This window comes from Triticum urartu, chromosome 5 (genome assembly GCF_003073215.2).
Source record: "Triticum urartu cultivar G1812 chromosome 5, Tu2.1, whole genome shotgun sequence".
Classification (NCBI taxonomy): Eukaryota; Viridiplantae; Streptophyta; class Magnoliopsida; order Poales; family Poaceae; genus Triticum; species Triticum urartu.
In genome coordinates, this window is record NC_053026.1 from 476,604,827 (window position 1) to 476,621,472 (window position 16,646).

Consider the following 16,646-nt stretch of genomic DNA (forward strand, 5'->3'; position numbering starts at 1 on the left):
AAGGAATGTAGTTTTGACATCCATTTGCCAGATTTCATAAAATGTGGCAATTTGCTAACATGGTTCGGACGGACTTAAGCATCGCTACGAGTGAGAAAATATCATCGTAGTCAACACCTTGAACTTTGTCAAAACCTTTTTCGACAAGTCTAGCTTTGTAGATAGTAACACTACTATCAGCGTCCGTCTTCCTCTTGAAGATCCATTTATTTTCTATGGCTTGCCGATCATCAGGCAAGTCAACCAAAGTCCACACTTTGTTCTCATACATGGATCCCATCTCAGATTTCATGGCCTCAAGCCATTTCGCGGAATCTGGGCTCATCATCGCTTCCTCATAGTTCGTAAGTTCGTCATGGTCAATTAACATGACCTCCAAAACAGGAGTACCTTACCAATCTGGTGCGGATCTCACTCTGGTTGACCTACGAGGTTCGGTAGTAACTTGATCTTAATTTACATGATCATCATCATTAGCTTCCTCACTAATTGGTGTAGGAGTCACAGAAATAGATTTCTATGATGAACTACTTTCCAATAAGGGAGCATGCATAGTTACCTCATCAAGTTCTACTTTCCTCCCACTCACTTCTTTCGAGAGAAACTCCTTCTCTAGAAAGGATCCATTCTCAGCAACAAATATCTTGCCTTCGGATCTGTGATAGAAGGTGTACCCAACAATTACTTTTGGGTATCCTATGAAGACACACTTCTTCGACTTTGTTTGAGCTTATCAAGATGAAACTTTTTCACATAAGCATCACCACCCCAAACTTTAAGAAACGACAGCTTAGATTTCTTGCTAAACCACAGTTCATACGGTGTCGTCTCAACGGATTTAGATGGTGCCCTTTTTAACGTGAATGCAATTGTCTCTAATGCATAACCCCAAAACGATAGTGGTAAATCGGTAAGAGACATCATAGATTGGACCATATCTAATAAAGTACGGTTATGATGTTCGGACACACCATTACACTGTGGTGTTCCAGGTGGCGTGAGTAGTGAAACTATTTCACATTGTTTTAACTGAAGGCCAAACTCGTAACTCAAATATTTTACTTCTGCGATCATGTCGTAGAAAATTTTATTTTTGTTACGATGATTCTCCACTTCACTCTGAAATTCTTTGAACTTTTCAAATGTTTTAGACTTGTGTTTCATCAAGTAGATATACTCATATCTGCTCAAATCATCTGTGAAGATCAGAAAATAATGATACCTGCCGCGAGCCTCAATATTCATCGGACCACATACATCAGTATGTGTGATTTCCAACAAATCTGTTGCTCGCTCCATTGTTCCGGAGAACGGAGTCTTAGTCATCTTCCCCATGAGGCATGGTTCGCAAGCATCAACTGATTCATAATCAAGTGATTCCAAAAGCCCATCAGCATGGATTTTCTTCATGCGCTTTACACCAACATGACCTAAACGGCAGTGCCACAAATAAGTTGCACTATCATTATTAACTTTGCATCTTTTGGCTTCAATATTATGAAAATGTGTATCACCACGATCGAGATCCAACAAACCATTTTCATTGGGTATATGACCATAGAAGGTTTTATTCATGTAAACAGAACAACAATTATTCTCTAACTTACATGAATAACCGTATTGCAATAAACATGATCCAATCATATTCATGCTCGACGCAAACACTAAATAACATTTATTTTAGGTTTAACACTAATCCCGAAAGTATAGGGAGTGTGCGATGATGATCATATCAATCTGGGAACCATTTCCAATACACATCGTCACTTCACCCTTAACTAGTCTCTGTTCATTCTGCAACTCCTGTTTCGATTTACTATTCTTAGCAACTGAACTAGTATCAAATATTGGGTTGCTATAAACACTAGTAAAGTACACATCAATAACATGTATATCAAGTATACCTATGTTCACTTTGCCATCCTTCTTATCCGCCAATTACTTGGGGTAGTTCCGCTTCCAGTGACCAGTCCCTTTGCATTAGAAGCACTCAGTTTTAGGCTTAGGTCCAGACAGCAACTTGCTTGCCGTTCTTCTTGAAGTTCTCTTTCTTTCCCTTTGCCCTTTTCTTGAAACTAGTGGTCTTGTTAATCATCAACACTTGATGCTCTTTCTTGATTTCTACCTTCATCGATTTCATCATCATGAAAAGCTCGGGAATCATTTACGTCATCCCTTGCATACTATACTTCATCACAAAGTTCTACTAACTTGGTGATGGTGACTAGAGAATTCTGTCAATCACTATTTTATCTGGAAGATTAACTCCCACTTGATTCAAGCGATTGTAGTACCCAGACAATCTGAGCACATGCTCACTGCTTGAGCTATTCTCCTCCATCTTTTAGCTATAGAACTTGTTGGATACTTCATATCTCTCAACTCGGGTATTTGCTTGAAATATTAATTTCAACTCCTGGAACATCTCATATGGTCCATGACGTTCAAAACATCTTTGAAATCCCGATTCTAAGCTGTTAAGCATGGTGCACTAAACTATCAAGTAGTCATCATATTGAGCTAGCCAAACATTCATAACATCTGCATCTGCTCCTGCAATAGGTCAGTCACCTAGCGGTGCATCAAGGACATAATTCTTCTGTGCAGCAATGAGGATAAACCTCAGATCATGGACCTAGTCCGCATCATTTCTACTATCATCTTTCAACTTAGTTTTCTGTAGGAACACATATAAAACATAGGGAAGCAATAACGCGAGCTATTGATCTACAACATAGATATGCAAATACTATCAGGACTAAGTTCATGATAAATTAAAGTTCAATTAATCATATTACTTAAGAACTCCCACTTAGATAGACATCCCTCTAATCATCTAAGTGATCACGTGATCCATATCAACTAAACCATAACCGATCATCACGTGAAATGGAGTAGTTTTCAATGGTGAACATCATTATGTTGATCATATCTACTATATGATTCGCGCTCGACCTTTCGGTCTCAGTGTTCCGAGGCCATATCTGCATATGCTAGGCTCGTCAAGTTTAACCTGAGTATTCTGCGTGTGCAAAACTGGCTTGCACCCGTTGTAGATGGACGTAGAGCTTATCACACCCGATCATCACGTGGTGTCTGGGCACGACGAACTTTGGCAACGGTGCATACTCAGGGAGAACACTTTTATCTTGAAATTTAGTGAGAGATCATCTTATAATTCTACCGTCAATCAAAGCAATCTAAGATGCATAAAAGATAAACATCACATGCAATCAATATAAGTGATATGATATGGCCATCATCATCTTGTGCTTGTGATCTCCATCTCTGAAGCACCATCATGATCACCATCGTCACTGGTGTGACACCTTGATCTCCATCGTAGCATCGTTGTCGTCTCGCCAATCTTATGCTTCTACGACTATCGCTACCGCTTAGTGATAAAGTAAAGCATTACAGGGCGATTGCATTGCATACAATAAAGCGAGAACCATATGGCCCTTGTCAGTTGCCTATAACTCGGTTACAAAACATGATCATCTCATACAATAAAATTTATATCTCATCACGTCTTGACCATATCACATCACAACATGCCCTGCAAAAACAAGTTAGATGTCCTCTACTTTGTTGTTGCAAGTTTTACGTGGCTGCTACGGGCTGAGCAAGAACCGTTCTTACCTACGCATCAAAACCACAATGATAGTTCGTCAAGTTAGTGCTCTTTTAACCTTCTCAAGGACCGGGCGTAGCCACACTCGATTCAACTAAAGTTGGAGAAAATGACACCCGCCAGCCACCTGTGTGCAAAGCACGTCAGTAGAACCAGTCTCGCGTAAGCGTACGCGTAATGTCGGTCCGGGCCGCTTCATCCAACAATACTGCCGAACCAAAGTATGACATGCTGGTAAGCAGTATGACTTATATCGCCCACAACTCACTTGTGTTCTACTCGTGCATATGACATCTACGCATAAAACCTGGCTCTGATACCACTGTTGGGGAACGTAGTAATTTCAAAAAATTTCCCACGCACACGCAAGATCATAGTGATGCATAGCAATGAGAGGGGAGAGTGTTATCCACGTACCCTCATAGACCAAAAGCGGAAGCGTTAGCACAACACGTTTGATGTAGTCGTACATCTTCACGATCCGACCGATCAAGTACCGCATGTACGGCACCTCCGAGTTCAGCACACGTTCAGCCCGATGACGTCCCTCGAACTGCGATCCAGCCGAGTGTTGAGGGAGAGTTTCGTCAGCACGACAGCGTGGTGATGATGATGATGTTCTACCGACGCAGGGCTTAGTCTAAGCACCGCTACAGTATTATCAAGCTGGACTATGGTGGAGGGGGGCACCGCACACGGCTAAAAGATCAAACGATCAATTGTTATCTCTCTAGGGTGCCCCCTGCCCCCGTATATAAAGGAGCAAGGGGGGAGGTGCGGCCGGCCAGGAGGGGGCACGCCAGGAGGAGTCCTACTCCCACCGGGAGTAGTACTCCCTCCCTTTTCCTTATTGGATTAGGAGTGGAGGGGGTAAGAGGAGGGAGAGAGGAAGGAAGGGGGGGGGCACCGCCCCCCTCTCCTTGTCCTATTCAGACTAGGGGGGAGGGGCGCGCGGCCCTACCCTGGCCGCCTCTCCTCTTCTCCACAAAGGCCCACTATGGCCCATTAAGCCCCCGGGGGGTTCCGGTAACCCCTCAGTACTCCGGTAAAATCCCGATTTCACCCAGAACAATTCCGATATCCAAATATAGGCTTCCAATATATCAATCTTCATGTCTCGACCATTTCGAGACTCCTCGTCATGTCCGTGATCACATCTGGGACTCCGAACAACCTTCGGTACATCAAAACTCATAAACTCATAATATAACTGTCATCGAGACTTTAAGCATGCGACCCTACGGGTTTGAGAACTATGTAGACATGACCGAGACATGTCTTCGGTCAATAACCAATAGCGGAACCTGGATGCTCATATTGGCTCCCACATATTCTATGAAGATCTTTATTGGTCAGATCGCATAACATCATACGTTGTTCCCTTTGTCATCGGTATGTTACTTGCCCGAGATTCGATCGTCGGTATCTCAATACCTAGTTCAATCTCGTTACCGGCAAGTCTCTTTACTCGTTCTGTAATACATCATCCCGCAACTGACTCATTAGTTGCAATGCTTGCAAGGCTTAAGTGATGTGCATTACCGAGAGGGCCCAAAGATACCTCTTCGACAATCGGAGTGACAAATCCTAATCTCGAAATATGCCAACCCAACAAGTACCTTCGGAGACACCTGTAGAGCACCTTTATAATCACCCAGTTACGTTGTGACGTTTGGTAGCACACAAAGTGTTCCTCCGGTAAATGACAGTTGCATAATCTCATAGTCATAGGAACATGTATAAGTCATGAAGAAAGCAATAGCAACATACTAAATGATCAAGTGCTAAGCTAACGGAATGGGTCAAGTCAATCACATCATTCTCCTAATGATGTGATCCCGTTAATTAAATGACAACTCATGTCTATGGTTAGGAAACATAACCATCTTTGATCAACGAGCTAGTCAAGTAGAGGCATACTAGTGAAAATCTGTTTGTCTATGTATTCACACATGTATTATGTTTCCGGTTAATACAACTCTAGCATGAATAATAAACATTTATCATGATATAAGGAAATAAATAATCACTTTATTATTGCCTCTAGGGCATATTTCCTTCATGCTCCGCCGCCCCGAGCCAGTGAGGAAGCGCCACGTGTCCCGCCGCCGTCCCACCTTCGCCGCGGCCGTCGGGCCCAGATCTGGCCCGCGCGGCCCGAATCGAGCCTGCCACCCGCTCCCGCGAGCGCCCGCCGCCGCCTGTGCCTCCCTCGCCGCCGCCTCCCATGCCCTCGCCGGCCACCCCACCACCGAACGCCATCGCCGATTTCCACGGCCAACGCGTTGCTCCTACGCCAGACACCGCCGCCCACCGCCCTCAACCATCTCCGGCCGCCCCGAATCCGGCGACCTCGACATCTCCGGCCACCTCTCCGTCCATCTCCTGCGCGATTCCGGCGAAGATCCAGCCACCTCGGTTCGCGTGCCGACAACGAACCCTAGATCCAGTTTCAGTTGAGGTTGACCCCGAAATTCTCCTAAGTCCCTAACTTTTTATGCTTTCTTCATCGCATCATATCTTGGTGAACATGGCTCCAAATCTTGCATATGATATGTCAATTTGTTCGTCTCGTTGAGCTCTACATGTTAGAAGCATTTCCATGCATGTTACTGTCTATTATGATGCCATTTTCTTTGATGCAAGAGTGCTATAAAATGTTAGCTGCTGGTACTTATCAGATCATGATGATTTGTCATTTTTGTTGCATTTGATGTGTGCATCATATGCGCATGAGGTCTAAATGTGTTTTGAACTACACCATGCCATCTTTACAGAGGTGCAAGCCTTGTATTTTTGTAATCTATTTGGTGACTAGAAGAAGCATGCAAAGTAGGCTCCACAATGTTGCTGTTTTCAGGGACTTAGGATTTTGCTAAGTCCTTTTACTGCTGTTATTTTGATGCCATGTAAACTTGATGATACAGTGAGATACATGCTTATTTTGAGATACTTCAGTAAGGATCTTTTGAACATGTGGTTATGCTCCATCCATCCATGCGCCTGTTTGCAATTATGGGTTGCTCTAGCATATCTTTTTCTTGCCCTACTTTTGCTATAAAATGTTCCTGGCAAAATGTTAACATGTTAATCAATATTGCCATGGTTGTTGCTAGTGATCCATGCATACTATGAACTTGCTCTTGCCATGGTTAGCTTCATGAACATGTCAGCTTGCATTTGGTATGCTTATGTTGTCATGTAATGCTTTGTGGTGAGTGGCATGAGCTCGAAAAGTTACTATCATGAATCTGTTTATGTCATGCTCTGTTTTTCTGCTAAGTCTGAAACTGTTAATAAAACTTGCTATGTTTACATGGGTGCCATCATATCCTATGTGCCTTTTTGGCTCATGTTCAGTAAGAGACTTTTGTTCTATGCATTTAGTAGTATCGTCCCATGCCCTTGTTTGCTATGATATGTTCCTGTAGCATGTTGTTTGCTTTCTCTAACAGTGCTTCCTGATGTTGTTTTGAACATGTTAGTATTTTGACAAAGTCTGTGAACCTGATATCTTTTGCACTTTTGCCAAGCTTGTTTGAACCTGTTAGTATTTTAGCCGTAGTTCAGTGTTCATGTTTTGTCAAGCATCTCTTGTACATCACTTCCATACGCTTTAGTGCTATGTTGGAGTGTAGTAGCTTAGTTTCTTGTTGCATTCTAGATGGCATCATGCTGTTAATCAGAGAATTGTGCCATTCTTGTTTTGCTTGCCATTTGCAAACCGTGCATCCGTTTTCGATGATCTTTATATCGATTTCAACCAAAATCATCTCATATTTCCAGCGGCATACTTGGTTTGCCAAGTTGTTGCCTTGATCATTATTTCCATTCAGGAGCACGCATATGCATTGCATATCATATCTTGCATATCATGCCATGTATTGCATCATGTTGCTTGTGCATTGCACTGTGATTGATTGTTGGTCCTCTGCTTGTGTTCTTGCTTTGGGTAGAGTCGGGAGACGAGTACGTGAACGAGGAACCTATTGAGTATGCTAATGAGGATCAAGCATTCGACAACTCTAAGAATTTTGCAGGCAAGATGACCATACCCTCGAAATCACTTATATCTTTGCTTGCTAGTTGTTCGTTCTATCGCTATGTCGCGCTACCTACCACTTGCTATATCATGCCTCCCATATGGCCATGTCTAGCCTCTAACCCACCTTTCCTAGCAAACCGTTCTTTGGCTATGTTCCGCTTTTGCTCAGCCCCTCTTATAGCGTTGCTAGTTGCAGGTGAAGATGAAGTTTGTTCCATGTTGGAACATGGATATGTTGGTGTTGGGGAACGTAGTAATTTCAAAAAAATTCCTACGCACACGCAAGATCATGATGATGCATAGCAACGAGAGGGGAGAGTGTGATCTACGTACCCTTGTAGATCGACAACGGAAGCGTTTGGTTGATGTAGTCGTACGTCTTCACGGCCCGGCCGATCAAGCACCGAAACTACGGCACCTCCGAGTTTTAGCACACGTTCAGATCGATGACGATCCCCGGACTCCGATCCAGCAAAGTGTCGGGGAAGAGTTCCGTCAGCACGACGGCGTGGTGACGATCTTGATGTACTACTGTCGCAGGGCTTCGCCTAAGCACCGCTACAATATTATCGAGGACTATGGTGGCAGGGGGCGCCGCACATGGCTAAGAATATGATCACGTGGATCAACTTGTGTTCCTCTGGGGTGCCCCTGCCTCCGTATATAAAGGCTCAAGGGGGGGTGCGGCCGGCCTAGAGGTGGCGCGCCAGGAGGAGTCCTACTCCCTTCGGGAGTAGGATTCCCCCCCCCCCCAATCCTAGTTGGAATAGGATTCGCGGAGGGGGGAAAAGAGAAAGGGGGGCCGACCCCCTCTCCTTGTCCTATTCGGACCAAGGGAGGGGAGGGGCGCGCGGCCCATCTCAGGCTGCCTCTTCTCTTTTCCACTAAGGCCCATATAGCTCCCGGGGGGTTCCGGTAACCCCCCGGTACTCCGGTAAAATCCCGATTTCTCCCGGAACACTTCCGATATCCAAACATAGGCTTCCAATATATCAATCTTTATGTCTTGACCATTTCGAGACTCCTCGTCATGTCCGTGATCACATCCGGGACTCCGAACAACCTTCGATACATCAAAACGTATAAACTCATAATATAACTGTCATCGAAACCTTAAGCGTGCGGACCCTACGGGTTCGAGAACAATGTAGACATGACCAAGACATGTCTCCGGTCAATAACCAATAGCGGGACCTAGATGCCCATATTGGCTCCTACATATTCTACGTAGATCTTTACCGGTCAGACCGCATAACAACATACGTTGTTCCCTTTGTCATCGGTATGTTACTTGCCCGAGATTCGATCGTCGGTATCCAATACCTAGTTCAATCTCGTTACCGGCAAGTCTCTTTACTCGTTCCGTAATACATCATCTCGCAACTAACTCATTAGTTGCATTGCTTGCAAGGCTTAAGTGATGTGCATTACCGAGAGGGCCCAGAGATACCTCTCCGACGATTGGAGTGACAAATCCTAATCTCGAAATACGTCAACCCAACATGTACCTTTGGAGACACCTGTACAGCACCTTTATAATCACCCAGTTACGTTGTGACGTTTGGTAGCACACAAAGTGTTCCTCCGGCACACGGGAGTTACATAATCTCATAGTCATAGGAACATGTATAAGTCATGAAGAAAGCAATAGCAACATACTAAACGATCGGGTGCTAAGCTAATGGAATGGGTCATGTCAATCAGATCATTCAACTAATGATGTGATCCCGTTTAATCAAATGACAACTCTTTGTCCATGGTTAGGAAACATAACCATCTTTGATTAACGAGCTAGTCAAGTAGAGGCATACTAGTGACACTCTGTTTGTCTATGTATTCACACATGTATTATGTTTCCGGTTAATACAATTCTAGCATGAATAATAAACTTTTATCATGATATAAGGAAATAAATAATAACTTTATTATTGCCTCTAGGGCATATTTCCTTCAGTTGGGATATCATTATTATATATTATTTACTTTAACGCATCTATCTACTTGGTAAAGGGTGGAAGGCTCGGCCTTATGCCTGGTGTTTTGTTCCACTCTTGCCGCCTTAGTTTCCGTTATACCGGTGTTATGTTCCTTGATTTTGTGTTCCTTACGCGATTGGGTGTTATGGGAACCCCTTGATAGTTCGCTTTGAATAAAACTCCTCCAGCAAGGCCCAACCTTGGTTTTTAACATTTTCCACCTAAGCCTTTTTCCCTTGGGTTCCACGGACTCAAGGGTCATCTTTATTTTAAACCCCCAGGCCAGTGCTCCTCTGAGTGTTGGTCCAAAACAGAGCCACTTGCGGTGCCGCCCCTAGGAAACTTGGGGTATCTTCGGTTGTCGTATGTAGTGTTCATCCGGTGTGCCCCGAGAATGAGATACATGATACTCCTATCGGGATTTGTCGGCACATCGGGCGACTTTGCTGGTCTTGTTTTACCATTGTCGAAATGTCTTGTAACCGGGATTCCGAGAGTGATCGGGTCTTCCCGGGAGAAGGAATATCCTTCGTTGACCGTGAGAGCTCGTGACGGGCTAAGTTGAGGAAAGGGTGATGCAACAAAGTAGCGTAAGTATTTCCCTTAGTTTTTGAGAACCAAGGTATCAATCCAGTATGAGGCCACGCACGAGTCCCTCGCACCTACACAAACAAATAAAATCCTCGCAACCAATGCAATAAAGGGGTTGCCAATCCCTTCACGGTCACTTACGAAACTGAGATCTGATAGATATGATAAGATAATATTTTTGGTATTTTTATGATAAAGATGCAAAGTAAATAAAGAAAAATAAAAACGGTGCAAGAAATAGCTTGTTGACGGAAGATTAATATGATAGAAAATAGACCCGGGGCCATAGGTTTCACTAGTGGCTTCTCTCGAGAGCATAAGTATTACGGTGGGTAAACAAATTACTGTTGAGCAATTGGCAGAATCGAGCATAGTTATGAGAATATCTAGGTATGATCATGTATATAGGCATCACGTCCGAGACGAGTAGACCAACTCCTGCCTGCATCTACTAGTATTACTCCACACATCGACCGCTATCCAGCATGCATCTAGAGTATTAAGTTCAAAAGAACAGAGTAACACTTTAAGCAAGATGACATGATGTAGAGGGATAAACTCATGCAATATGATATAAGCCCCATCTTGTTATCCTCGATGGCAACAATACAATACCTGCCTTGCTGCCCCTACTGTCATTGGGAAGGGACACCACAATATTGAACCCAAAGCTAAGCACTTCTCCCATTGCAAGAAAGATCAATCTAGTAGGCCAAACCTAACTGATAATTCGAAGAGACTTGCAAAGATAACCAATCATACATAAAAGAATTCAGAGAAGATTCAAATATTGTTCATAGATAAACTTGATCATAAACCCACAATTCATCTGTCTCAACAAACACACCACAAAATAAGATTACATCGAATAGATCTCCACAAGAGAGGGGGAGAACATTGTATTGAGATCCAAAAAGAGAGAAGAAGCCATCTAGCTAATAACTATGGACCCGAAGTTCTGAGGTAAACTACTCACACATCATCGGAGAGGCTATGGTGTTGATGTAGAAGCCCTCTGTGATCGATGCCCCCTCCGGCGGAGCTCCGGAAAAGGCCCCAAGATGGGATTTCACGGGTACAGAAGGTTGCGGCAGTGGAATTAGAGTTTTGGCTCCGTATCTGGTAGTTTGGGGGTACATAGGTATATATAGGAGGAAGGAGTACGTCGGTGGAGCAACGAGGGGGCCCACGAGGGTGGATGGCGCGCTTGGGGGGGGGGGGGGGGGGGGCCCCCCCCCCCCCCGGGGGGGGGGGGGGGGGGGGGGGGGGGGGGGGGGGGTAGGCGCGCCCCCCTACCTCGTGCCTTCCTGGTTGCTTTCTTGACATAGGGTCCAAGTCCTCTGGATCACGTTCGTTCCAAAAATCATGTTCCCGAAGGTTTCATTCCGTTTGGACACCGTTTGATATTCTTTTTCTGCGGAACTCTGAAATAGGCAAAAAAACAGCAATCCTGGGCTGGGCCTCCGGTTAATAGGTTAGTCCCAAAAATAATATAAAAGTGTATAATAAAGCCGAATAATGTCCAAAACAGAATATAATATAGCATGGAACAATAAAAAATTATAGATACGTTGGAGACGTATCATTCGCCAACATCGAAAATCTCTTTTATGCAGTTGTTGGTGAGATAACCTCGACGCCACCCAGTACTGGGGCGGGAATTCAGGAGTATAAAGGATGCTTTTCGAAGGTTGAGGTACATGATTTCCGAAGGTTTCTTGGTTATGTGTTGAAGGATGGATACAGCTGGATGTAGGAATTGTTAGTTTGGGTGAGATATTATGCTTCCCATGTATCCCCAACACCTGATTGCATAACCAGAAAGTTTCGGGAGTTTTATAGGTGGGAATTCAAGTAGCTCTAGTATTTGTTCCCGCGGATACTTGGTTTGTGATTGGGTAATCCTTACCACTTATTTGTTCATATCCGTACCTTGTTGCTTTATTCATCTACCTTTATCTAAGTGACTTCTCACCTAATGGACGTGTGATGATTTACTTTCGAATTCATTCGTTCATCCTTGTTCGAATGTTTATTGTGAAGACTTTATGTTGCAATTTTGACCCATTGATTCAGCTTGAATATCTGTCTTTCAAGATTCTAATGGATGTCACCCTCTTTAGGATGGCTCCTCCAATGCGTCAGAATCCGGACCGCAATGATGGGGATCAGTCGAACCCTCCGCCACCACCTCCACCTTCGGAGGCGTGGCAAGCAGTCATGGCAGCCACCAACGCCAACACTCACATGCTTTTGCAACTCTTGCAAGAGCATAACCAAGGTCAAGGCAACCAAGGAAATCAAGGCCAAGGCAACAATCAACTCAGTTTGCTACCCTTAACCAGTTCCTCGCAAACCATCCGAAGTCCTTCAGCAAATGTGTCGAGGCCATAGACGCTGACGATTGGCTCGTGGATATTGGCAAGCATTTTGAATGTAGCAATGTCAGACCTGAGGACTTTGTCAAGTTTTCTTCGTTTCAACTCAAGGACTAAGCTGCTGAGTGGTATCAACAATACTGAGATTGCAGAGGAGGTCGTGTGATTACCTGGGATGATTTCTGCCGAGACTTCAAAGATCATCACATCCCATCAAGCGTTGCTGAGAGCAAGCGCGAGGAGTTCCGCAATCTCAATCAAGGCAGCATGTCCGTGTATCAATACAATATCCACTTTCAGAAACTTGCTCGCTTTGCTAAAGAAGACGTTCCTGACGAAAAGAGTATGATCTATCAATTCAGAGGTGGCCTCAGAGAAGATCTGCAGTTAGCTGTCGTGCTTCTTGAGCCGACCAAGTTCGATCAATTCTATAACATGGCACTAAAGTAAGAAGCTGCTCAGCTCAAGTGTGAGGCTTCCAAGAAGAGAGTCAGGGATGCAGTTCAATCTTCTTCCTCATCACAAGTGGCAGCTAAGCAACAGAAGTTCTGGTTGCCTCCTCCTTCGTTTCGCCAGCCCTACCAGCAGAAGAGCAAATGTGGCAATGGATCTTCCCACCCACCCAACCTAGGCTATCAGAACAAAGCTCAGTCTCAAACTCCAAGGTCAAGTGCTCCTTATCATCGTCCGCTCTCAGAGGTTACTTACAACAAGTGTCAATAGAAAGGGCACTATGCAAACAAGTGCTTCAACCAAAGGTGCCTTCCGCCTCCTCCTCCTGTGAGATCTTCAAGCAATGCAGTGGTCAAGCATAATCCCAAGCATGCTAAGGTGAACATGATGAACGCAGCTCAGGAAAAGGATTCTTCAGAAATGATCATGGGTAACCTTCGAGTTAACTCCTTTCCTACAAAAGTATTGTTTGATACTGGTGCATCGCTTTCTTTCATTTCAAGACCTTTTGTTGCCAAGCATGAGTTTGTGACCGAAAAGATTCCTTTCCCGTTGAAGATTGTGTCCCCGGATAAGCAAATGACATCTAATAATTGCGTCCTGGATGTGCCTATTGAGATGGCCAAGTATAAATTTCTATGTTATCCAATTGTTCTTGGTGACTCGGATATTGATCTAATTCTCGGGATGGACTGGCTTTCTAAGCACAAGTCTCAGCTTGATTGTGCGGCCAGGCAGATTCAATTGACACACTCTTCTGAGGATGTGATCATCTATGCCGCTCGTGATGAAACCATTCGACTGTTTTCTCTCAATGAAAAGGGCGAGTTGAATGCCATCTCCTAGATTCCAGTCATTTGTGAATACCAAAACGTATTTCCAAAAGAGCTTCTGGGAATGCCTCCTCACCGGCCAGTTGAATTCGTTATCAATCTTGAGCCTGGCACGAAACCTGTTTGCAAGCGTCCTTACAAGCTTGGAGCAGAGGTGTCGGGAATATACCCCGCGGTATGACCCGACTTGACTTGACGCTTGACCGATGACCCTCTGGAGGACTGGCGACTCACGGGTCTGGCGGCTCACTGGTCAGATGATTCACGAGCCTGACGACTCACGGATGGCCCCGACGGCGGGTCAGATAGAAGACTAGGCCCAAGGCCCAGAAGGCCGGCTCATGTTATAGTGGGCCGGCTTAAGAGGAAAGCGTAAGGAATATTCCCTTACAAAGGAAGCAAGACTAGGACTCCACTTGTAACTGAGTAATCCTAATCCTACTAGGACTAGTCATGTAACCCGCCCCTTCAACTTATATAAGGTGGGGCAGGGCTCCCCAAAGAGGGAGAAGCAACAAGAAACAATATCTAGGGCTAGACACAAAGGGGGAGCCGGCTTATGCGGCGACTCCCTCATGAGCATAATGAGACCTAGCCACAAACAGCATGTAGGGCTATTCCGGATGATGTTTCCCGGGGCCCGAAGCTGTCTAAATCCTTGTCTTGTGTGATGATCCGCCTCGCGTCTCTCGTCCTGATCAACCCCTCTCAAGCTACCACATAGATGCACTGGCCTCACGACTAAGTTCTCACACTAGGACGTCTGCCGTGACAATTCCACGACAGTTGGCGCCCACTTTGGGGCTAAGCGCACGGTGGTGTTGAGTTCTTGAGGGGATCTCTTTCACATGGACCGAGAAGCTTGCAATTTTGTCATATGAGGAAGAGCCAGAAAATTCATCGTTTGTAACCGGGAACAGGATTAACTTTGAAGTTGGTATTTACAAGACTGAGATCAAAGGAAATTAGGGTTAAGTTTGTGCATCACCGGCACGATCTGCAATACACCGAGACCCAAAGAGAATCAATATTCGCTGTTGCGCCAATCCATCAAGTCATCGGGTCACCAATGACACAGAAGCATCCACATCGTCGACGAGCAGATGGAACGACGTCTATGAAATTGAGACAGAGATATTAGGGTTGTGTAATGTACGGACACCGCACGCATCGTGATGATCCGTCAAGTCCGAGACGAGAGATTTTTCGGTGGCAGCCTTAGGTGACTCGTCAGGTCGCGGGATCGACGGACAGGAAATTTCTTCTACGATGCTACAAAGTCCATAGGAATTCTACAGCGGCAGCAACAGGCAAACTGAAGCATTTCGTTGTTGTTACCTTTTTTACGTAAAATCCGACGAATCTCCGCACAGTGTTGGAACAAGAATCAGCAGGGTTCCCAACTCCCCAGGCAACCGCGATCACTTCACCACAGCAAACCCGGCCGCGTCCAGTAGCGCGTGTCACGTCCGCGTACATTGTGCCAGGAAGGGTGGTGCTTGAAGAAACAAGTCCACGCATAGCGGCTGCCAGGCTGCCACTTCACACAGCCGTGTAAGACAGAGACAAAACTGGTCTAGTAGTACTACTACTACTACTTGATGAGCACGGGAATCAATGCTACATCAATTAAAAAGGGCACTAGCATGAAGTACTACTTCCCACGTACATGCAATGGTCATGCTTGGTGTTTGGATCAAAAGAGATTAAGAAAAAGGAAACAACCAACGACTCGAAAGTGGATTCCGCCTTCGAGTCATCATCGTTCCGTCTGTCTTCGCCTGGCTTCAGCCACCGCGGCCGAGTGTGTCTGCCGTGCTCGCCTCTGATGGATTGCGCTGAGTTACTGCTACCTTACTTTGAGCCACCCCCGTGCGCACTTCGCTTTGGTCAAAGTGGCTCCGCCTCCTTGCGCCAAGATGCCGCTGCGGTCCGCTCCTATACGCTCCCCTGTTGGCTGAAGAAAAGACATAGGGTACCGGCTGAAGGAAAGAGAAAAATAAAAGGGGACATGTTACTGTTGTTACCGTGGCATTACTATGAGACGGCTACTACTATTCCGCGTGAGGATAAGGCTATATGTTCACGTTCATCCGACAAAAAATATCAGGTGCTATCTTTCCTGTATATTTCCTTAGTACACTTTAATTACTTCAGGCGCAACTATTCTGCTCTACGATATTTTTTTATATGCAAGGTAATCATTTACTATAAAAATAGCATTATACCACAGATACAGAGTGCACGGCATCATCATTTTGTACTGGTATTTGTCCATGTTGCCATGATCAATGGAAGCGCTCGAATCATCGCCTCTGCGGCCTGTTCTACATCAACTCACCGGGATCGCGCCTGCAGTCGGTTCATTAGGCCGTGCCCGCGGCCAACTCAACTGTCCGCACCTATGGCCGACTCGTCTGTCCGCACGGTTTACAACGCTGTGACCGACTCACGTGTTCGCTCTGTCTTTTAAATGTCGCGGCTGACTCCTGCGTATATATCAACAAATCAGAGCCACATCTGCTCACACAAGCTATCCAATGGACATATGCGAGCCACTTCTGCTGTGTCGAGCCGCCAGAACCGCGTTGAGCCGCCTCTGCTGTATTGAGCCGCCGGGACTATATTGAGTTGCCGGTCTGTCTAGGCCGCCTTTGTTTGACTATGCCGCCTACCAAGCACTACCGAGCCGCCATCGTTGTGGGAGCTGGTCCGACCGGTTTAACTCAAGCTACG